The sequence below is a fragment of the Ctenocephalides felis genome, unplaced genomic scaffold, assembly GCF_003426905.1.
Source record: "Ctenocephalides felis isolate EL2017-DRISC unplaced genomic scaffold, ASM342690v1 CF-g0.4_SCAFFOLD_01492, whole genome shotgun sequence".
NCBI lineage: Eukaryota > Metazoa > Arthropoda > Insecta > Siphonaptera > Pulicidae > Ctenocephalides > Ctenocephalides felis.
Genome location: NW_020537646.1, coordinates 61,095,111 through 61,120,421, shown reverse-complemented (window position 1 = coordinate 61,120,421; position 25,311 = coordinate 61,095,111). Strand labels below are relative to the sequence as shown.

General features: G+C 28.7%; 1 protein-coding gene and 1 long non-coding RNA gene across 2 annotated transcripts in view; one reads left to right on the top strand and one right to left on the bottom strand.

Moving 5' to 3' along the window:
- Positions 1 to 25,311, bottom strand: part of LOC113371533 (proton-coupled amino acid transporter-like protein CG1139) — a 213,029-nt gene that overhangs the window by 135,400 nt on the left and 52,318 nt on the right. The window lies entirely within an intron of this gene.
- Positions 18,633 to 19,474, top strand: LOC113371534. Its single transcript, XR_003366633.1, has 3 exons — positions 18,633 to 18,643; positions 19,005 to 19,104; positions 19,338 to 19,474. It is a non-coding gene; the product is annotated as an uncharacterized LOC113371534 (long non-coding RNA).

The following is a 25,311-nucleotide window of genomic DNA, read 5'->3' as shown; positions in this document are numbered from 1 at the left end:
CGTCGTTGATATGCTTGAGTTTATGAACATTGCTAAAGCCGTTTGAGTTTCATATTCAAATTAATAGTTGCATAGACATAATTATTTTTATTAGTTAAAATTGTTATTAGTAAATTAAGCATTATGCTCATTTGTTCTGTCAATGTTTAATCATATTTTTAACTTCTCATAGGGTAGTTATAGTAATGGGACGAAAATCAAAAATGAAAATGTTTGCATATCTTCACATTTCGAAGGTTTCTGATCATTTTGACATATCTCAGAAAAAAGGATCAACCGTGCAGTATTAGACAATGTTACAATATTTATAATAATAATTGTGTTCGTTGAGTCAGCAGGTAAAGTTGCGTTGTTTGTAATAATATTGGAATAAGTTACACCTAATCTTAAAGTAGCGTTTGTATTCAAATTTTGAATATTAGTTGTTTTCTGACAAAATGAAGTTTTTTTTTTCAATGTATCCTCATAGACGTGACAGCCTTTATAGTTAGCAGAGTGATTTTTATCGCAAAGTACACATTTTACTTGGTCGACCTCATTTTTCCCATTTTATTTTTCTGTCAAGTAATTTGAGCGCAATAACGCATCTGGGGGTGCGGTGGCATTAATTTCTGGTATGAAATTTTGAAGTGAATGTTAAGTAAATTTAAATATTTAGAACACTCAACTGTCAAAGTGTGAATTATTACTATATTTCAAAGTTTTTCCGTTGAGAATTTGAAAAGTAATTTAGTAGACTATTTGGTAACAATCTATTAACTTTCCGAAGAAAAAGTTTGTTGTCATCAAAATATCAAAATTTCCGATCAAAATTTTATGTTTTCTCGACGTTTGAAGCAATTTTGAATCGAATGAGTCCTTTGGAAAACGTATGTGCGTGTGTGTGTATATATAAACAGATTTTTTCGTAAATCGACGTCTTCTCGAAAACGGCTGGACCAATTCAGAAAAATTGAAAGATGTATCTCGATGAGGACTAGCGTGATGATTAGCCAAGCCGTTTCTTTGTAAATAGCAGAAAAGTGAAACATTTTTAACTCCCCGTAAGGTAAATTATTGTAATGGGTCGAAAATCGAAATTGAAAATTTTTACATTTTTCGACGTTTTGAAGGTTTCTCAACATTTTGGCATACCTCAGAAAAAATGAATGTGTGTATATGTGTGTGTGAGTATGTATGTATGAATACAAATTTCCAGTCACGTTTTCGGACGCTCGGATCAACCGATTTGAATGACCGATTGATAGAGAGATGAGCTGATTAGTTTTTGGCAAAGGCAGGTCTAGCAGTTACGGAGATAAAAGGCAAAAAGTGCAGAAAATAAAAATCGAGTTTTAGAGAGAACAGAGCATCCGATTCGAATGATCTGAAAAATATTCAATTAGTAATGATTGGTAAAAGTGTCTATTAGATTTTGGCAAAGGCAGGCCCAGCCATTTCAAAGATACAGAGCTAAATGTGCAAAAAATAGCAGTTTTTGAGAGAACTAAGCGTCCGATTTAAATGATTCAAAAAACTTTTTGCTTATCGTAACAAAATAATTGATTTTGGAAAAAAATTGTTTCAACTTTTTTTCAAATTTATTTTTTTTTTTTTCAAAAAAAAAATTTTGTATATCGAAAATAATTCAGATTTTATTTTTAATTTTGACTGTAGTTCTAATATACTTTAAACAAATAATTTCAACATTGCAATTCAGTTTATATAATTCTTATAAATATTAGACAATGTTACAATATTAATAATAATCTATTTCAAAAAATTCAGTATTCCTCGAACATTTCGTTACGGTACGGGAAGTTGCAGCAATTTGCATTAAGGCACGATGCCATACACCCAACTAGTTTGTCTTGGTTTTAGCCCGCACTTCTGAAAAGATTTTGAAAATTCAAAAACCGTCCAAAAGATATTGCTTGGGAATCGTGCTTATTAGTTTCTGGTGAAGATTGGCAGGGCCGTTTTCTTTTAATAAAGTATCAAAATTTTTTTTCGATGATTTTTATAATTTTTTTACGGTAGATACCATAATCTTATAGATCATACTAAATATTACTAGGTTTTACGACAAGTCATTAAATTTAAAAGAAAAATCATCAAAGTTTACAAAAATTAGTATCGTTTTTTGCCGTTTGTCAAAATTAGAACTGTCATCGACATTTGCTTAAAAACGCCTGCACGATGTATTTCGATGTAAATTATCTTTTCTCAGTTTTGCGCGACCATCGGCTGAGCCGTTTTTGTGTACATAACAGAAAAGGGAAATAATTTTCCTCCACGTTTTAGCTCTGAATTCTGAATTAATTTTAAAAAATCAAAAACTGTTCGAAAGATATTAGTTGATATTGATACTGATTAGTATTAGGTAAAAATCTATCAAGCCGTTTTTTTTAAATTAACTGTTGAAAAAAAATTTTTTGCCGATTTTTATGAACCTTTTTTTGGTCATAGATATCTTTTTTTACAAAATAATACTTATACTATAATAAAAATAATAACATAATTAAACTATTACGTGGTGATGGATGCCGCGTACTAAGTTAGGGCGCGTTCCGACATTGGGCTAGGTGTTTGGTAGATCGAAAGGCCATTTCTTGCTTTGTCTTCTTAACGGTCTGTAATTCGCTTGAATAGTAGAATTTGTATGCTGGATTAATTTATGGTTGAAAGACGAACTTTCAATTTTGATCATTTCGTTGACTGTAGATATTTTCAATTCTTTATGTAGGTAAAAATTCCAAAAATACCAAGGCGCATTAGTTAAGATGCGCAGAATTTTGTTCTGGCACCTTTGAATGATGTTTATGTTTGATTTACAAGAGCAACCCCGTAGTTTGATTCCATAAGTCCAAATGGGCACTATGATAGTTTTGTACAGAAGTACCTTGTTATCGAGAGAGATTTCAGATATCCTCCCAGTAAGAAGCCAGTAAAAAATTTTTATTTTCAGTTGGATTAGTTTATATTTATTTTTAATGCAAATTCTCCATGTCAATTTCAAATCGATGTGCATGCCAAAATATTTAACAGGGTTGCGTAGTGGAATTATTGAATTGTTTATGATGATAGGTGGACTGTTGTGGCGTTTTAGTGAAACAATTATGTGCTGAGATTTTTTGATATTGATTTTGATATTTCATTCTAAAAACCATTTTTCGAGACAAGATAAATAATTTTGCAACTGACAAGTTGCTCTTGTAGTATCAGAATTGCATGAAATTATATCTAGTCATTGGCGTAAGTGCATATGGTTAGAAGATCATTTGTGGGCATATCGCTTGCGAAAAGGAGATAAAGTACTGGGCTTAGCACACTGCCCTATGATACCCCGCATTCTATATTTCTAATGCTCGAAGACACATCTTTAATTTTGATTCTAAATTTTCTATCAAGCAAAAAGGAGTTTAAGATATTGAAGTAGTTTGGAAACATTGTTTTGTTCTTATATAGAAGTCCTGAGTGCCAAACCTTATCAGAACCCTGGTTGACATCTGAAAATACTGCTACGCCGTGTCACTTTCTATCCATGGCTTCAAAAATACAAAACACCGTTATGTTGGAATGTTGAATTGTAGAGTGTTTTTTTCTGAAGCCAAACTGGTGGTGTGGAATCCAACTATCATTGGGATGATCTTCTGACAATCCTTTCAACAAAAATTTTCTAAAATTTTCGATAACATCGACAAAAGAGTGATAAGACGATAGGAACTAGCAGTGTGATGGTTTTTGTTTGGTTTAGCAATCATAATAATTTCTGCAATCTTCCACGCTGTGGGCCAATAATTATATTGAAGGATTGCGTTGAAAATATTTTTTATATATAAAATACGTTTTATAGGCAACTCTTTTATCATTTTTGGAGTAATTTTGTTCATGCCTGGTGAAGATTTGTTTTTCTTCTTTTTTATTTCACATAAGACATCATTTGGTGAAAAATGTCCGAACGGTGTTGAATGTATGGGTGTTACTGCCCGATTCTAAATAAATCATCAAAATATATATCAACACCAGACTCACATATTTTAATATATATATATATATATATATATATATATATATATATATATACACTGAAAAAGTTTTGAAAGAATGGTTTAAACTAATCACATGTTCAGAAAACGTTGTCTTAAACTGATGCTTATTTCTTGAGTTGCAAATGTGTTGGTTCATTCTCTTGTAAATATATTGCAAACTTTCACCAATATAACAACAATTATAATCATTGCAATTGACTTTGTAAACAACATCCGAAACACGCTCGACTGGAGTTTTAGAATTTAAGGGAGTGAAAAGTGAGTTTAAATTATTTTCAAAAGAAAAAACTAACAGAAAACCATCATTTCAAAACAATTTTTTTAAAATATGTGAAAAACTACCAAAATATGGCAATGAAAATATACCTTTGTATTTATTTGTAAAAGACGGATCTAAATTAGTCAAAAAAAACTTTTTGAAAATCATTAAAAATAAAATTATCAGTCTGTGAAAAATTTAATTTTTAAAAAATTTAACCTGTTATTTATTAAATGCGAAGGTAAGAATTATCACAAAGAACTGAACGAATTAAATTTAAATTTTTTCCCCAAAAGTTTTTATCGCTGAGTTAAATAGCTCTGTCAATTAAGGAGATACTAGTGGCAATTCTTTTCGAACGTGAATGTAAAGATAAATAATTTATGTATCTACCAGACTAGGTTAGTTTTTGATACTAATCAGTGAGTATGCGGTTGTCTGAATTACTTTTGAAGATTTTTAAATCCAAAAAACCAACTGATTTGTCACATTTAAGTGCAAAAGTAAACTGCAAATAGTAATTGAAATAATTAAAATAATTTAATGTTTCAAAATTGTGATTCTTTTTAAACATAAGAGAATATCATCAACATATCTGTAGTAAAAAACAAGTTGAAAAGATAATTTGGATAAGACCGATTTTTCTAAAAGTTGTAAAGTTAAATCAGCTAATGGAGGACTGATACTGGACCCCATTGGTAAATAAAAAATCTGAGAAAAGAAACCATCTTCGAAACAAAAATATGTATTACTTAAAATAAAATTTCGAATGTTTTTAAACCAATTCAAATCAATAGAAGTATGAGGCTGGATTTCACTCCAACGATCACAAATAGCATCAAAAGCTAAGTCCCACGGAACATTTGTAAAATGCGAAACAACGTCAAAACTAACTAAAGAATAATCAGATAAAATAACCAAATTTTTTAAATCAATAAATAAATTAAAAGAGTTAGAAACATTAAATTTGGACAAAATGGTGATCTTAAAAAGTATGTTGCTTATATATTTTGAAAAATTGCTTAAAGGTGAATTTAAGTCTGAAACGATAGGCCAAAGAGGTAAATCCGGTTTATGAACTTTTGAAAGACAATAAAGTTTGGGAAAACTTGGATGGAAAACTTTCAAAGATAAACCTAGTGATTTGGAAATCTGATTCTTTTTGACCAAATCGTCAATAAGTTTTAAAGTTTTTCTATTAAAATGATCTGTAAATCATTCACTAACTGTTTATAAAAAATTTTTATCATTTAATAAATCTAAAGTTTTTGAGGAATAATCACATTCGTTTAAAATAATAGTAATAATACCTTTATCAGCTCTAGTGATAATAATATTTTGATTATTTCTTAAAAACTTTTTACATAAAAAAATATCTCTTAAAATATTTGAAAGGAAAGGTAAAGAAGTATTATTAACAGATTTTTTAATGAAAGATGAAAACTTGTTGCAACAAATCGATCTAACTTTTGTTTCTTTGTCAGCATCTTTAAATTTATTAATAACCATTTTCAAACCGCCAATAATCTTTATAAAGTTAAAACACGTGTATCAATGCTATGACAATAAATACATCACAAAGGCAGGTGATGATTTTTGTGTGATAAATTTGGAAAATCAATATTTTACTCGTGAATAAATAAAAAATCATTTATTCATACATCCACATCTACAGGTATGACTAAAAATACTATGTGAACCTTAAATGCAATAAAATAAATTGAGCTATTGGAATTAAATTTGTTCTATCAATCGCAGTGTATAATTTTTAATATACAATTTTATTGAACATTTTTTAATATTTGTTAAATTTATAATTAAAGTGTTAACTGTGAGAATTGAGAATAATCATTTTATTTGAAACAGTTCTAAATTCAACATCACTCATATATTGGTGTAAATAGTAATTCGAAAACCAATTATGATTATTTTTAACTGAACGGTATAAATATTAGTATAGGATATTAAGAAAACGTCTGTCGGGTCATCAAGTATATATACATATATATATATATATATATATATATATATATCTTGATATTATTTTCAGCCCGTCGTCGGAATAAAAGAACCAAATAAATACAAAATGTTTATTCAAAATATACGTTTCAACACGGATTGTGTGTTATCATTCAGCAATTCTTTGTTAACAGTATCTAAAAAAATTTTACAATTTTTTTTTAAATAAACTTAATTTTATATTTAAAATATTTAAAAAAATACATACCACACCAGGAAATAACACACATTGTTTTATAAAATAATTACATATGCATTAAAAACAAAATAAATATATAAACTAACAATATTAACTGAAACATGTTTTGCTTTTGATTTTAAGACTAAACTGTATGTAATGTAGTTTTGTACGCAACGACTGCAACGCCAACGAGAACCACGTGACACACAGAAAGGAAGAAAGATGATTTTCGGGGAATATTAAACCGTGAGGACAAAAATTAGGAAAAAAAGACTTATCAAATAAACATAAAACAAAATAGTCAACAATTTGGAAAATTATTTATTTTTTGAAAAAAGTGATAATATTATGGTAAGAGTCATATTTTAAAAAAGCAGAATTTTGTTCATTAACGCAAAGGGGGTTTAAAAAAATAAATACAGATTCAGCAAAGTTTCTGAGTTCAATATTTTTTTCTTTATGTAAAATAAAGGGGTTTTTGGTATTTAAAGTATGGTTTAAACTAACCACATGTTTAGAAAACGTGCTGAAAAAACTTTTTCTAAATGAAAAAATTCACATGTCAGGAAGTTTAATAAACTTTTAGAAAATCACAACAAAAACTCTGTTTCGTTGATTGATGATAAATCAATAAATTATTGGTTAAAAAAATTCTCTGACACTCCTATCCCTCAAAATTCAAAATACATTTTCGCTCTGGGTCCAAAATTTTGTCTTCCACCTCACAAATCAAATTTTAACTTTATAAAGATTCTTGGCGGTTTGGAAATGGTTATTAATAAATTTAAAGATGCTGACAAAGAAACAAAAGTTAGATCGATATGTTGCAACAAGTTTTCATCTTTCATTAAAAAATCTGTTAATAATACTTCTTTACCTTTCCTTTCAAATATTTTAAGAGATATTATTTTATGTAAAAAGTTTTTGAGAAATAATCAAAATATTATTATCACTAGAACTGATGAAGGTATTATTACTGTTATTTTAAACGAATGTGATTATTCCTCAAAAACTTTAGATTTATTAAATGATAAAATTTTTTTATAAACAGTTAGTGAATAATTTACAGATCATTTAAATAGAAAAACTTTAAAACTTATTGACGATTTGGTCAAAAAGAATCAGATTTCCAAATCACTAGGTTTATCTTGGAAAGTTTTCCATCCAAATTTTTCCAAACTTTATTGTCTTTCAAAAGTTCATAAACCGGATTTACCTCTTTGGCCTATCGTTTCAGACTTAAATTCACCTTTAAGCAAACTTTTAAAATATATAAGCAACATACTTTTTAAGATCACTATTTTGTCCAAATTTAATGTTTCTAACTCTTTTAATTTATTTATTGATTTAAAAAATGTGGTTATTTTATCTGATTATTCTTTAGTTAGTTTTGAAGTTGTTTCGCATTTTACAAATATTCCGTGGGACTTAGCTTTTGATGCTATTTGTGATCGTTGGAGTGAAATCCAGCCTCATACTTCTATTGATTAGGTTTTTGTTCTATGGATTCGGTTTAAAAACATTCTTCTATGGATTTGGTTTAAAAACATTCTAAATTTTATTTTAAGTAATACATATTTTTGTTTCGAAGATGGTTTCTTTTCTCAGATTTTTCATTTACCAATACGGTCCAGTATCAGTCCTCCATTAACTGATTTAACTTTACAACTTTTAGAAAAATCGGTCTTATCCAAATTATCTTTTCAAATCTTTCTTATGTTTAAAAAAAATCACAATTTTGAAACATTAAATTATTTTAATTATTTCAATTACTCTTTGCAGTTTACTTTTGCACTTAAATGTGACAAATCAATTGGTTTTTTGGATTTAAAAATCTTCAAAAGTAATTCAGACAACCGCACATTCACTGATTAGTATCAAAAACTAACCTAGTCTGCTAGATACATAAATTATTTTTCTTTACATTCACGCTCGAAAAGAATTGCCACTAGTATCTCCTTAATTGACAGAGCTATTTTACTCAGCGATAAAAACTTTTGGGGAAAAAATTTAAATTTAATTCGTTCAGTTCTTTGTGATAATTCTTACCTTCGCATTTAATAAATAACAGGTTAAATTTTTTAAAAATTAAATTTTTCACAGACTGATAATTTTATTTTTAATGATTTTCAAAAAGTTTTTTTTGACTAATTCAGATCCGTCTTTTACAAATAAATACAAAGGTATTTTTTCATTGCCATATTTTGGTAGTTTTTCACATATTTTTAATTTTAACACATTTGCAACTCAAGAAATAAGCATCAGTTTAAGACAACGTTTTCTGAACATGTGATTAGTTTAAACCATACTTTCAAAACCAAAAACCCTTTTATTTTACATGAAGAAAAGAATGTTGACCTTAGAAAATTTGCTGAATCTTTATTTATTTTTTTAAACCCCCTTTGCGTTAATAAACGAAATTCTGCTTTTTTAGTACATGACTCTTGTCATAATATTATCATTTTTTTTTTCAAAAAATAAATAATTTTTCAAATTTTTGACTATTTTGTTTCATGTTTATTTGATTTTTTTCCAAATTTTTGTCTTCACGGTTTAACATTCCCTGAAAATCAACTTTCTTCCCTTCTGCGTGTCACATGGTTCTCGTTGGCGTTGCAGTCGTTGCGTACAAAACTACATGACACACAGTTCACTATTAAAATCAAAAGCAAAACATGTTTCGGTTAATATTGTTAGTTTATATATTTATTTTATTTTTAATGCATATATAATTATTTTATAAGACAATGTGTGTTTTTTTTGTTTTTTTCTTGGTGTGGTATGTATATTTTTTAATTATTTCAATTATTTTAAATATAAAATCAAGGTTATTTAAAAAAAAAATCTTTGTAAATATTTTTTAGATACTGTTAACAAATAATTGCTGCATGATAACACACAATTCGTGTCGAAACGTATATTTTAAATAAACATTTTATATTTATTTTTTTCTTTTATTTCGACGACTGGCTGAAAATCTTATCAAGACATGTCTCAACGTCGAACAAAAAAACCTAATTATTATTATATATATATATATATACATATATATATATATATATATTAAAATATGTGAGTCTGGTGTTGATATATATTTTGATGATTTATTTAGAATCGGGCAGTAACACCCATACATTCAACACCGTTCGGACATTTTTTACCAAATGATGTCTTATGTGAAATAAAAAAGAAGAAAAACAAATCTTCACCAGGTATGAACAAAGTTACTCCAAAAATAATAAAAGAATTGCCTATAAAACGTATTTTATATATAAAAAATATTTTCAACGCAATCCTTCAATATAATTATTGGCCCACAGCGTGGAATACTGCAGAAATTATTATGATTGCTAAACCAAACAAAAACCATCACACTGCTAGTTCCTACCGTCTTATCACTTTTTTGTCGATGTTATCAAAAATTTTAGAAAATTTTTGTTGAAAGGATTGTCAGAAGATCATCCCAATGATAGTTGGATTCCACACCACCAGTTTGGCTTCAGAAAAAAACACTCTACAATTCAACATTCCAACATAACGGTGTTTTGTATTTTTGAAGCCATGGATAGAAAGTGACACGGCGTAGCAGTATTTTCAGATGTCAGCCAGGGTTCTGATAAGGTTTGGCACTCAGGACTTCTATATAAGAACAAAACAATGTTTCCAAACTACTTTAATATCTTAAACTCCTTTTTGCTTGATAGAAAATTTAGAATCAAAATTAAAGATGTGACTTCGAGCATTAGAAATATAAATTGCGGGGTACCATAGGGCAGTGTGCTAAGCCCAGTACTTTATCTCCTTTTCGCAAGCGATATGCCCACAAATGATCTTCTAACCATATGCACTTACGCCAATGACATAGATATAATTTCATGCAATTCTGATACTACAAGAGCAACTTGTCAGTTGCAAAATTATTTATCTTGTCTCGAAAAATGGTTTTTAGAATGGAATATCAAAATCAATGTCAAAAAACCTCAGCACATAATTGTTTTACTAAAACGCTACAACAGTCCACCTATCATCATAAACAATTCAATAATTCCACTATATAATTCGACTGCACTGTATAATTCGATATATGTCATAATATAATTCTCATGAGATTTTTCATTTTTCCTCAAATTCAAGAAAGTTTCAAATTCTTCGCTGGCATTAAATTCATTTGCGGGTTATGCTTCAATTTACAATATTTTTTCAAATGTTGTAAAACGTTAAATTAGCGAGGTGCCTCAATATGCAAAAAATTGGCCCATTCCATATATATATATATATATATATATATATATATATATATATATATAATTTTTTTTGTAACTATGTATGAATGGTTAATCCTCCTAAACTATAATTCGGAATATTATGAATCTTCCTCAAGTTTGTTCGGGAAATTTTCTAGAATTTTTATATTCATAGAAATATAGTTAGATTGTAGAAATAAATGGAAAAAATTACAAAAAACCGCTTATCATTGTTTAACCTTGAAAAATTTTAAGGCATGGTTTGACATTAAAAACAAATGAAGACTGTCATTTGCCAAACATTTCTATTCACTCATAGGCTAAGGCAATGTTAAAATATAATAATTTCATGATTATAAATAAGGAAAATGTAATGTCTACATTATTATTGCCGAAAAGCAGCTGAGATGTGCCAAAAATTAAAATAATATAAGATACAAATAATATAATATGCGTCTGACAAGTGATGCAGTCTGCGCATGCGTCTGACGCGCACCGCGAATCGTATTCTCAACGTGTGCGTGGTTTGCTTTTGCTTGCAATAATTTTGTTTGCGCACTTTGCAAACAGGTTCGCAGTACGATTTAGTGCCTTACTATACTGATAGAGGTATGATTAATTAAGGAGTGCGCGGCTGTCCAACCAGAGTTCTTTCGAGACCTTTAACCCTACGCCGTTTTACAATAAGAGAAGTTACGGTAAAATTTATTATAAAGAAAGTTGTAGCTCATTTAATCGCCTTTAAAATAGTGTGTTACAAGTTCTGATAAAATCATTATTAAAAGAGTTATAAGCCAATTAATGCCGGGGGTGGTGACGGAGTGCAGATTGTTTTCACTTCTGAATATAGGATAAAGATTAGCCTATTTCCAAAATATCAAGTAAATTGGAGCAAAGTAAAAAATTTCACAAAGCCCACGCTTTTTTTCTCTCCATTTACTGCAATAATTTTGTTGATCGTAGGTTGAATAGAGAGCACATGTGAGCAGGATATTAATTCACTTCAAATATGAACTTAAGTAATAATGTATATTGAATTATTAGTGAGAAAAATGTATTTTAGATATTTAAATACTAAAAGCCAGTTAAAATATGGTACGAAATTATAAAAATTATAGGCAACATTGAAATAATTATTTTGGGTAGAAAAATCCAAGGTAATACTGTACCTGTATTGCGCATGCTATATATTATTTTTTCTGAATTTGTTATTCTTTTTAAAAGATTTCAATTTTCAACACGTGTATCAATGCTATGACAATAAATACATCACAAAGGCAGATGATGATTTTTGTGTGATAAATTTGGAAAATCAATATTTTACTCGTGAATAAATAAAAAATCATTTATTCATACATCCACATCTACATGTATGACTAAAAATACTATGTGAACCTTAAATGCAATAAAATAAATTGAGCTATTGGAATTAAATTTGTTCTATCAATTGCAGTGTATAATTTTTAATATACAATTTTATTGAACATTTTTTAATATTTGTTAAATTTATAATTAAAGTGTTAACTGTGAGAATTGAGAATAATCATTTTATTTGAAACAGTTCTAAATTCAACATCACTCATATATTGGTGTAAATAGTAATTCGAAAACCAATAATGATTATTTTTAACTGAACGGTATAAATATTAGTATAGGATATTAAGAAAACGTCTGTCGGGTCATCTAGTATATATACATATGTATATATATATATATATATATATATATATATATATATATATATATATAGAATTTTATGATATGAGTGGAACGAATATTAATTGTTTAATATGAACAAAACAGCACTCAGATTTGTTTAACACAACTTTATTTTATGATTACAGACGTTTCGAGACCATGGTGTGTCTCATCTTCAGTGTAATTTCAAAAACAGTTACTTATATACTACACATTCTTTAATAATTTATTTAAATTTCATTTAATTTTTGATATACAAAAACCACCAACTATTCCTTGCAATGCTTGACACAGTACTAAAGAAACATATAACACTTACAGAAATATTCTAAACAAATTTGAAGTACTTATCTAGATGGAGACAGAATGGGTATCATTATAATGTAAACAAAAGGAGTGCTATCGCATACAAAAATCGATAAAAATGAAAAAACAAATTAATTTATTGAAAAGAATAAGATAAATGAAAAAATTTATAAATCATAAATGATGTTTATATAAGTGTCATGTAAAGGAGCATGGCAGAATCAATGTTAATAGTTCGGACTAACAATAGCATAAATCTAAGAACCGACACAAATATTTTACATGACACTTATATAAACATCATTAATAATTTATAAATTTTTTCATTTATCTTATTCTTTTCAATAAATTAATTTGTTTTTTCATTTTTATCGATTTTTGTATGCCATAGCACTCCTTTTGTTTACATTATAAAGATACCTATTCTGTCTCCATCTAGATAAGTACTTCAAATTTGTTTAGAATATTTCTGTAAGTGTTATATGTTTCTTTAGTACTGTGTCAAGCATTGCAAGGAATAGTTGGTGTTTTTTGTATATCAAAAATTAAATGAAATTTAAATAAATTATTAAAGAATGTGTAGTATATAAGTAACTGTTTTTGAAATTACACTGAAGATGAGACACACCATGGTCTCGAAACGTCTGTAATCATAAAATAAAGTTGTGTTAAACAAATCTGAGTGCTGTTTTGTTCATATTAAACAATTAATATATATATATATATATATCTTGATATGATTTTCAGCCAGTCGTCGGAATAAAAGAAACAAATAAATACAAAATGTTTATTTAAAATATACGTTTCAACACAGATTGTGTGTCATCATTCAGCAATTCTTTGTTAACAGTATCTAAAAAAAATTTACAATTTTTTTTTTAAATAAACTTAATTTTATATTTAAAATATTTAAAAAAATACATACCACACCAGGAAATAACACACATTGTTTTATAAAATAATTACATATGCATTAAAAATAAAATAAATATATAAACTAACAATATTAACTGAAACATGTTTTGCTTTTGATTTTAAGACTAAACGGTATGTAATGTAGTTTTGTACGCAATGACTGCAACGCCAACGAGAACCACGTGACACACAGAAAGGAAGAAAGTTGATTTTCGGGGAATATTAAACCGTGAGGACAAAAATTAGGAAAAAAAAAACTTATCAAATAAACATAAAACAAAATAGTCAACAATTTGGAAAAATATTTATTTTTTGAAAGAAAAATGATAATATTATGGTAAGAGTCATGTTCTAAAAAAGCAGAATTTTGTTCATTAACGCAAAGGGGGTTTAAAAAAATAAATACAGATACAGCAAAGTTTCTGAGTTCAATATTTTTTTCTTTATGTAAAATAAAGGGGTTTTTGGTATTTAAAGTATGGTTTAAACTAACCACATGTTTAGAAAACATGCTGAAAAAACTTTTTCTAAATGAAAAAATTCACATGTCAGGAAGTTTAATAAAATTTTAGAAAATCACAACAAAAATTCTGTTCCGTTGATTGATGATAAATCAATAAATTAATGGTTAAAAAAATTCTCTGACACTCCTATCCCTCAAAATTCAAAATACATTTTCGCTCTGGGTCCAAAATTTTGTCTTCCACCTTACAAATCAAATTTTAACTTTATAAAGATTCTTGGCGGTTTGGAAATGGTTATTAATAAATTTAAAGATGCTGACAAAGAAACAAAAGTTAGATCGATATGTTGCAACAAGTTTTCATCTTTCATTAAAAAATCTGTTAATAATACTTCTTTACCTTTCCTTTCAAATATTTTAAGAGATATTATTATTACTGTTATTTTAAGGTATGAAGGTATTATTACTGTTATTTTAAACGAATGTGATTATTCCTCAAAAACTTTAGATTTATTAAATGATAAAATTTTTTTATAAACAGTTAGTGCAGTGGTCGGGGAACTTTTGGAACCATTACCCCAAAATGTTTTTGTGCAACCTCTCATTACCCCACAAAAAAAAAATTAACTAAAAGAGCCTATAATTGGAATTTGTTCGCAGCATATTTCTGTATAACCTGCCATAACCCGCAGGGTAACGGTTTGCTACATTGTTTGTTACTTCTAAACTTTGAAAAAGGCTGAGACAAATGGTTTGAAGGAAACAATAAGTAAAAACTATATTCTATATGAATGAATATATTTTTCATGATAATCCTACTAATACATGAATAAACTAGTGGTGTATGGCATCATGCCTTAACGCAAATTGCTGGAACTTTCCGCACCGTGACGAAATGTTCGAGAAATTTTAAAGGTTTTCAATTACATTATTATAAATACTGTAACATTGTATAATATTCATAAGATATATATAAGCTGAATTACAAAGTTAAAATTATTTATTTCAAGTATATAAGTGAGTTTTAGAACTTTAGCCAGAATTAAAATTAAAATCTGAATTATTTTCGATATACAAAAAAAAATTTTTGAAAAAAAAATTGAAAGATGTTTCTTTCCTAAAAGTAATTGTTTTGTCAAAACAAAAAGCAATTTTTTTTAATCATTCAAATCGGATGCTTAGTTCTCTCAAAAACTGCCATTTTTTTAACTTCCCGTAGGGTAAGTTATTGTAATGGGCCGAAAATCGGAATTGAAAATTTTTACATTTCTCGACGTTTTGAAGGTTTCTGAACGTTTTGGCATACCTCAGAAAAAATGGATGTGTGTGTGTGTGTGTGTGTGTATGTATGTATGGATACAAATTTCCAGTCACGTTTTAGGGCGCACGGATCAACCGATTTGAAAGGTTCAAAAAACATTCGATTCCTATTGATGGGGAAAAGAGCTGATTAGTTTTTGGCAAAGGCAGGTCCAGCCGTTTCGGAGATACGGAGCAAAGAGTGCAGAAAATAGAAATCGAATTTTTGAGAGAACGGAGTATCCGATTTGAATCATCTAAAAAACATTCAATTAGTAATGATTGGGAGAAGTGTTTATCAGTTTTTGGCAAAGGCAGGCCCAGCCATTTTGAAGATACGGAGTTAAATATGTAAAAAATGGCAGTTTTTGAGAGAACTAAGCGTCCGATTTAAATGATTCAAAGAACTTTCTGCTTGTCTTAACAAAATAATTGATTTTGGAAAAAAAAATTTGTTCCAACTTTTTTTTTTTTTTTTAGTTTTTTGTATATCGAAAATATTTCACATTTTATTTTTAATTCTGACTATTAGTTCTAATATACTTTATAAATAATTTCAACACTGCAATTCAGTTTATATAATTCTTATAAATATTAGACAATGTTTCAATATTTATAATAATCTATTTGAAAACATTCAGTATTCCTCGAACATTTCGTTACGGTACGGGAAGTTCCAGCAATTTGCCTTAAGGCACGATGCCATAATTGCCTCAAGACAGAATTCCACTTACAGCTAGTTTAATTTTGATAGCCACGTATTTAGTGCATGTCTCTTGATAAAATTTATATACTTGATAACATAATGAGTGCGGGTTATTTTCCCTTACAAAAGCTAAAAAACCATAAATATGACCCAGCATAGCTGGAGCTTTATCCAAAGACACCAAATTACAATTTTAATTTTTGCGCTTTGAAGTATTCGATTACTTTATTATAAATATCTATTCCACGACATCTGAACTCAAGAAGAAAACAAAACAGCAATTCCTTTTCAAAATTATCTACAGCTTTATTGCAAACATATACCAGTTGTGAATTACTACTGAAATCCGTTGTCTCCAGCTGAATAGCAAAATATTTAGTTTGTTTTAATGCAAAAACATCACATTTTTTGCTAATGCTAAGATTCTTTTCTAAAAGTAGGTTTTACTGAAGCTGATTTGAAACAAGCAAGATATTTAACTTGTTTTAGTGCGAAAACTACTCTCTCCTCCACATCTTCTGCTAATGCAGAAATTCTTTCCGATAGTAGGTTTTACTAAATCTGATTTCGTGCTTCGCAAATATATACTTTTTACCCCCAAAAATTCCACTTTTACCCCATTTGGGGTAATTTACCCCGGTTCCCCGACCACTGAGTTAGTGAATAATTTACAGATCATTTAAATAGAAAAACTTTAAAACTTATTGACGATTTGGTCAAAAAGAATCAGATTTCCAAATCACTAGGTTTATCTTTGAAAGTTTTCCATCCAAATTTTCCCAAACTTTATTGTCTTTCAAAAGTTCATAAACCGGATTTACTTCTTTGGCCTATCGTTTCAGACTTAAATTCACCTTTAAGCAAACTTTCAAAATATATAAGCAACATACTTTTTAAGATCACCATTTTGTCCAAATTTAATGTTTCTAACTCTTTTAATTTATTTATTGATTTAAAAAATTTGGTTATTTTATCTGATTATTCTTTAGTTAGTTTTGACGTTGTTTCGCATTTTACAAATGTTCCGTGGGACTTAGCTTTTGATGCTATTTGTGATCGTTGGAGTGAAATCCAGCCTCATACTTCTGTTGATTTGAATTGGTTTAAAAACATTCTATATTTTAAGTAATACATATTTTTGTTTCGAAGATGGTTTCTTTTCTCAGATTTTTTATTTACCAATGGGGTCCAGTATCAGTCCTCCATTAGCTGATTTAACTTTACAACTTTTAGAAAAATCGGTCTTATCCAAATTATCTTTTCAATCTGTTTTTTACTACAGATATGTTGATGATATTCTCTTATGTTTAAAAAGAATCACAATTTTGAAACATTAAATTATTTTAATTATTTCAATTACTATTTGCAGTTTACTTTTGCACTTAAATGGGACAAATCAATTGGTTTTTTGGATTTAAAAATCTTCAAAAGTAATTCAGACAACCGCATACTCACTGATTAGTATCAAAAACTAACCTAGTCTGGTAGATACATAAATTATTTTTCTTTACATTCACGCTCGAAAAGAATTGCCACTAGTATCTCCTGGATTGACAGAGCTATTTTACTCAGCGATAAAAACTTTTGGGGAAAAAATTTAAATTTAATTCGTTCAGTTCTTTGTGATAATTCTTACCTTCGCATTTAATAAATAACAGGTTAAATTTTTTAAAAATTAAATTTTTCACAGACTGATAATTTTATTTTTAATGATTTTTAAAAAGTTTTTTTTGACTAATTCAGATCCGTCTTTTACAAATAAATACAAAGGTATTTTTTCATTGCCATATTTTGGTAGTTTTTCACATATTTAAAAAAAAATTGTTTTTAAATGATGGTTTTCTGTTAGTTTTTTCTTTTGAAAATAATTTAAACTCACTTTTCACTCCCTTAAATTCTAAAACTCCAGTCGAGCGTGTTTCGGATGTTGTTTACAAAGTCAATTGCAATGATTATAATTGTTGTTATATTGGTGAAAGTTTGCAATATATTTACAAGAGAATGAACCAACACATTTGCAACTCAAGAAATAAGCATCAGTTTAAGACAACGTTTTCTGAACATGTGATTAGTTTAAACCATACTTTCAAAACCAAAAACCCTTTTATTTTACATGAAGAAAAGAATGTTGACCTTAGAAAATTTGCTGAATCTTTATTTATTTTTTTAAACCCCCTTTGCGTTAATAAACGAAATTCTGCTTTTTTAGTACATGACTCTTGTCATAATATTATAATTGTTTTTTTCAAAAAATAAATAATTTTCCAAATTTTTGACTATTTTGTTTCATGTTTATTTGATTTTTTTGAAAATCAACTTTCTTCCCTTCTGCGTGTCACATGGTTCTCGTTGGCGTTGCAGTCGTTGCGTACAAAACTACATGACACACAGTTCACTATTAAAATCAAAAGCAAAACATGTTTTAGTTAATATTGTTAGTTTATATATTTAATTTATTTTTAATGCATATATAATTATTTTATAAAACAATGTGTGTTTTTTTGTGTTTTTTTCTTGGTGTGGTATGTATATTTTTTAATTATTTCAATTATTTTAAATATAAAATCAAGGTTATTTAAAAAAAAAATCTTTGTAAATATTTTTTAGATACTGTTAACAAATAATTGCTGCATGATGACACACAATTCGTGTCGAAACGTATATTTTAAATAAATATTTTATATTTATTTTTTTCTTTTATTTCGACGACTGGCTGAAAATCATATCAAGACATGTCTCAACGTCGAACAAAAAAACCTAATTATATATATATATATATATATATATATATATATATATATATATATATATATATATATATATATATATATATATTAAAATATGTGAGTCTGGTGTTGATATATATTTTGATGATTTATTTAGAATCGGGCAGTAACACCCATACATTCAACACCGTTCGGACATTTTTCACCAAATGATGTCTTATGTGAAATAAAAAAGAAGAAAAACAAATCTTCACCAGGTATGAACAAAATTACTCCAAAAATGATAAAAGAATTGCCTATAAAACGTATTTTATATATAAAAAATATTTTCAACGCAATCCTTCAATATAATTATTGGCCCACAGCGTGGAAGATTGTAGAAATTATTATGATTGCTAAACCAAACAAAAACCATCACACTGCTAGTTCCTACCGTCTTATCACTCTTTTGTCGATGTTATCAATAATTTTAGAAAATTTTTGTTGAAAGGATTGTCAGAAGATCATCCCAATGATAGTTGGATTCCACACCACCAGTTTGGCTTCAGAAAAAACCACTCTACAATTCAACATTCCAACATAACGGTGTTTTGTATTTTTGAAGCCATGGATAGAAAGTGACACGGCGTAGCAGTATTTTCAGATGTCAGCCAGGGTTCTGATAAGGTTTGGCACTCAGGACTTCTATATAAGAACAAAACAATGTTTCCAAACTACTTCAATATCTTAAACTCCTTTTTGCTTGATAGAAAATTTAGAATCAAAATTAAAGATGTGACTTCGAGCATTAGAAATATAGAATGCGGGGTATCATAGGGCAGTGTGCTAAGCCCCGTACTTTATCTCCTTTTCGCAAGCGATATGCCCACAAATGATCTTCTAACCATATGCACTTACGCCAATGACATAGATATAACTTCATTCAATTTTGATACTACAAGAGCAACTTGTCAGTTGCAAAATTATTTATCTTGTCTCGAAAAATGGTTTTCAGAATGGAATATCAAAATCAATATCAAAAAACCTCAGCACATAATTGTTTTACTAAAACGCCACAACAGTCCACCTATCATCATAAACAATTCAATAATTCCACTACGCAACACTGTTAAATATTTTGGCATGCACATCGATTCGAAATTGACATGGAGAATTTGCATTGAAAATAAATATAAACTAATCCAACTGAAAATAAAAATTCTTTACTGGCTTCTTACTGGGAGGAAATCTGAAATCTCTCTCGATAACAAGGTACTTCTGTACAAAACTATCATAGTGCCCATTTGGACTTATGGAATCAAACTACGGGGTTGCTCTTGTAAATCAAACATAAACATCATTCAAAGGTGCCAGAACAAAATTCTGCGTATCTTAACTAATGCGCCTTTATCGAAATGGCCTTTCGATCCACCAAATGCCTAGCCCAATGTCGGAACGCGCCCTAACTTTTAGTACGCGGCATCCATCACCTCGTAATAGTTTAATTATGTTATTATTTTTATTATAGTATTAGTATTATTTTGTGAAAAGAGATATTTATGACCAAAAAAAGGTTAATGAAAATCGGCAAAAAAAATTTTTTTCAACAGTTAATTTAAAAAAAAACGGCTTGATAGATTTTTACCTAAAACTAATCAGTATCAATATCAACTAATATTTTCGAACAGTTTTTGATTTTTTAAAATTTAGAATTCAGAGCTAAAACGTGGAGGAAAATTATTTCTCTTTTCTGTTATTTACACAAAAACGGCTCAGCCGATGGTCGCGCAAAACTGAGAAAAGATAATTTACATCGAAATACATCGTGCAGGCGTTTTTAAGCAAATGTCGATGACAGTTCTAATTTTGACAACCGCCAAAAAACAATACTAATTTTTGTAAACTTTGATGATTTTTTTTTAAATTTAATGACTTGTCGTAAAACCTAGTAATATTTAGTATGATCTATAAGATTATGGTATCTACCGTAAAAAAATTATAAAAATCATCGAAAAAAAATTTTGATACTTTATTAAAAGAAAACGGCCCTGCCAATCTTTACCAGAAACTAATCAGCACGATTCCCAAGCAATATCTTCTGGACGGTTTTTGAATTTTCAAAATCTTTTCAGAAGTGCGGGCTAAAACCAAGACAAACTAGTTGGATGTATGGCATCGTGCCTTAATGCAAATTGCTGCAACTTCCCGTACCGTAACGAAATGTTCGAGGAATACTGAATGTTTTGAAATAGATTATTATTAATATTGTAACATTGTCTAATATTTATAAGAATTTTATAAACTGAATTGCAATGTTGAAATTATTTGTTTAAAGTATATTAGAACTATAGTCAAAATTAAAAATAAAATCTGAATTATTTTCGATATACAAAAATTTTTTTTTTGAAAAAAAAAATAAATTTGAAAAAAAAGTTGAAACAATTTTTTTCCAAAATCAATTATTTTGTTACGATAAGCAAAAAGTTTTTTGAATCATTTAAATCGGACGCTTAGTTCTCTCAAAAACTGGCATTTTTTGCACATTTAGCTCTGTATCTTTGAAATGGCTGGGCCTGCCTTTGCCAAAATCTAATAAACACTTTAACCAATCATTACTAATTGAATATTTTTCAGATCATTCAAATCGGATGCTCTGTTCTCTCAAAAACTCGATTCTTATTTTCTGCACTCTTTGCTCTTTATCTCCGTAACTGTGGACCTGCCTTTGCCAAAAACTAATCAGCTCATCTCTCTATCAATCGGTCATTCAAATCGGTTGATCCGAGCGTCCGAAAACGTGACTGGAAATTTGTATTCATACATACATACTCACACACACATATATACACATTCATTTTTTCTGAGGTATGCCAAAATGTTGAGAAACCTTCAAAACGTCGAAAAATGTAAAAAATTTCAATTTCGATTTTCGACCCATTACAATAATTTACCTTACGGGGAGTTAAAAATGTTTCACTTTTCTGCTATTTACAAAGAAACGGCTTGGCTAATCATCACGCTAGTCCTCATCGAGATACATCTTTCAATTTTTCTGAATTGGTCCAGCCGTTTTCGAGAAAACGTCGATTTACGAAAAAATCTGTTTATATATACACACACACGCACATACGTTTTCCAAAGGACTCATTCGATTCAAAATTGCTTCAAACGTCGAGAAAACATAAAATTTTGATCGGAAATTTTGATATTTTGATGAAAACAAACTTTTTCTTCGGAAAGTTAATAGATTGTTACCAAATAGTCTGCTAAATTATTTTTCAAATTCTCAACGGAAAAACTTTGAAATATAGTAATAATTCACACTTTGACAGTTGAGTGTTCTAAATATTTAAATTTACTTAACATTCACTTCAAATTTTCATACCAGAAATTAATGCCACCGCACCCCCAGATGCGATATTGCGCTCAAATTACTTGACAGAAAAATAAAATGGGGAAAATAAGGTCGACCAAGTAAAATGTGTACTTTGCGATAAAAATCACCCTGCTAACTATAAAGGCTGTCACGTCTATGAAGACACATTGAAAAAAAAACTTCATTTCGTCAGAAAACAACTAATATTCAAAATTTGAATACAAACGCTACTTTAAGATTAGGTGTAACTTACTCCAATATTATTACAAACAACGCAACTTTCCCTGCCGACTCAACGAACACAATTATTATTATAAATATTGTAACATTGTCTAAATTTCAGCTTTGTTTCCAAATCATTATTAAGTGTATAATCTTGGTGTAAGTGGCAACTTTGCCTTAGAGCAAGGTGCTTGATTTTTTAAACATGTGTAAATAATCGACATAACTATAAAAAATATATTAATTCATGAATGAATTGCAATGTGAAAAACTATCGCAGATTATTCAATTTTGTACAAATTTTGTAAACGTGTTAGTTATCTTTTAAAAATGGTTAAAAATTATATATTATTGAAAAAGAAATAAACGTGTAGTGTGTTTATTAAGAACAGGATCCAAAATCGCCAAAAAAATTGTTAATTAATAACTGAGAAACGACTCGACCGATCATTGACAAAAACAAAAACTAATCAAATTCTCCAATTCTCAAATGGTTTCTTTGTAATGGTTTTTGAATTTTCGATTCACGAAAGGTTATAACGTCGACAAAAAATTTGACACTTTTTTGACAATTCTAGAGAAATGGCTCGGCCAAAGGCCAAATTAACCAGCACGAACCAGCACGTGCTTATCGAATTTTCAAATAGGATTGCGCATTTTTAAGAAAACCGTCGACTAAAGCTGAAATTTTTCCTTATGTGAAAAAGTGCTGCTAATTTTTTCAAACTTTGATAATATTTGGAAAATTAAAACGACTTGTCGCAGGATCGACATATTTAGTTAAATTTGGGATCATGATCTCTACCGCCAAAATTTAAAAATATCATCGTAACAAAAATTTAACAAATAAATACGAAGAAACGATCCGACCGATCGTTAACTAATTAGCATGATTCCCAAATGATATCTTTCAAGTTTCTGAACGATGCATAATTTTTGGCTAAAACGTGTACGAAAATTTGTATACTTTTCTGTTGATTAGATACGACTTGGCCGATTGTTGCACAAAACTGACAGACGGAAGTCGTTAACTAGTTACATTATAACTTTTAAATTTTTGAAATCAATTTAACCGTTTTTAAGAAAACGTTGGCAAAAGTCAAAAACACACTTTTTCAAATTTGGTCTGAAACGATTCAGAATGACGAAACGTTGAGAAAACATGAAAATTACAAGTCGATTTTTTGTGAGAACATACTTGATATTTTCCTACTAAGTTATTTTCAAGGGCGGCCAAAAAATGCTCGCACGCAGGCGGCCACATACCCAGGCACGGCCCTGTTAGAACTATAGTCAGAAACTATAGTCTCGAAAGACCTCTGGTTGGACAGCCGCGCACTCCTTAATTAATCATACCTCTATCAATATAGTAAGGCACTAAATCGTACTGCAAACGTGTTCGCAAAGTGCGCAGACAAAATTATTGCAAGCAAAAGCAAACCACGCACACGTTGAGAACACGATTCGCGGTGCGCGTCAGACGCATGCGCAGACTGCACCACTTGTCAGATGCATATTATATTATTTGCATCTTATATTATTTTAATTTTTGGCACATCTCAGCTGCTTTTCGGCAATAATAATGTAGACATTACATTTTCCTTATTTATTTGTTTTTAATGTCAAACCATGCCTTAAAATTTTTCAAGGTTAAACAATACTAAGCGGTTTTTTTGTAATTTTTTCCATTTATTTCTACAATCTAACTATATTTCTATAAATATAAAAATTCTAGAAAATTTCCCGAACAAACTTGAGGAAGATTCATAATATTCCGAATTATAGTTTAGGAGGATTAACCATTCATACATAGTTACAAAAAAATTTTATGTATTAGATATAATATATATATATATATATATATATATATATATATATATATATATATATATATATATATATATGGAATGGGCCAATTTTTTGCATATTGAGGCACCTCGCTAATTTAACGTTTTACAACATTTGAGAAAAATATTGTAAATTGAAGCATAACCCGCAAATGAATTTAATGCCAGCGAAGAATTTGAAACTTTCTTGAATTTGAGGAAAAATGAAAAATCTCATGAGAATTATATTATGACATATATCGAATTATACATCATTTTATTCGTTATTTTATTCTGGATCTTTCGTACGAACAAAGATTTTTTGTATATTTTACGGTTTTGCTTGTAGTGTGCAATCTGCGTTAGTATTTAGTCATTGAAATGCAAAGTATTGTTAGGTTCCAGCAACAGTTCACATTATTCGATATTTCTTTTCATAAAACATATAAAGTATTATACATCGTTAGAAAGGTCTTAAAACTTTTAGTTGTTTTCCCATATATCACTACTTCGAATTTGGCACGGTGTGGTCTACAGGCGTGTTGCAGGGAAAATTACAAAATCTCGAGAAAATTATATGAACACACTTAACGATTTATATATCATTTTATTCGTAATTTCATTATGCTTATTTCGCGCAAAAAAGTTTTTTTGTATCTTTTACGGTTTGGCTTGTAGAGTGCAATCGGGGCGAATATTAAATTGTTGAAATGCAAAGTACGGTTAGGTTCCAACAACAGTCCCCACTATTCGACATTTCCCTAAAGAAAATATAGAATGTATTATACATCGTTAGAAAGGTCTCAAAATTCTTAGAACTTTTCTTATATATATATATATTATATATATATATATATTATGATATATATATATATATATATATATATTGAATTGTCCTGACTGGTGGTTGATATATTGGGAGGTATTGTTCTGGATCACCAGTACAACCGGAATTGTAATGATAGGCTTGACCCGAGCGGTGAACAGTTGAATAGTTGTTGAAATATTATATTTGTGATGTGGACTTCTCCAGAGTCCACTGGTAGTGTGAAAGGCCTTTA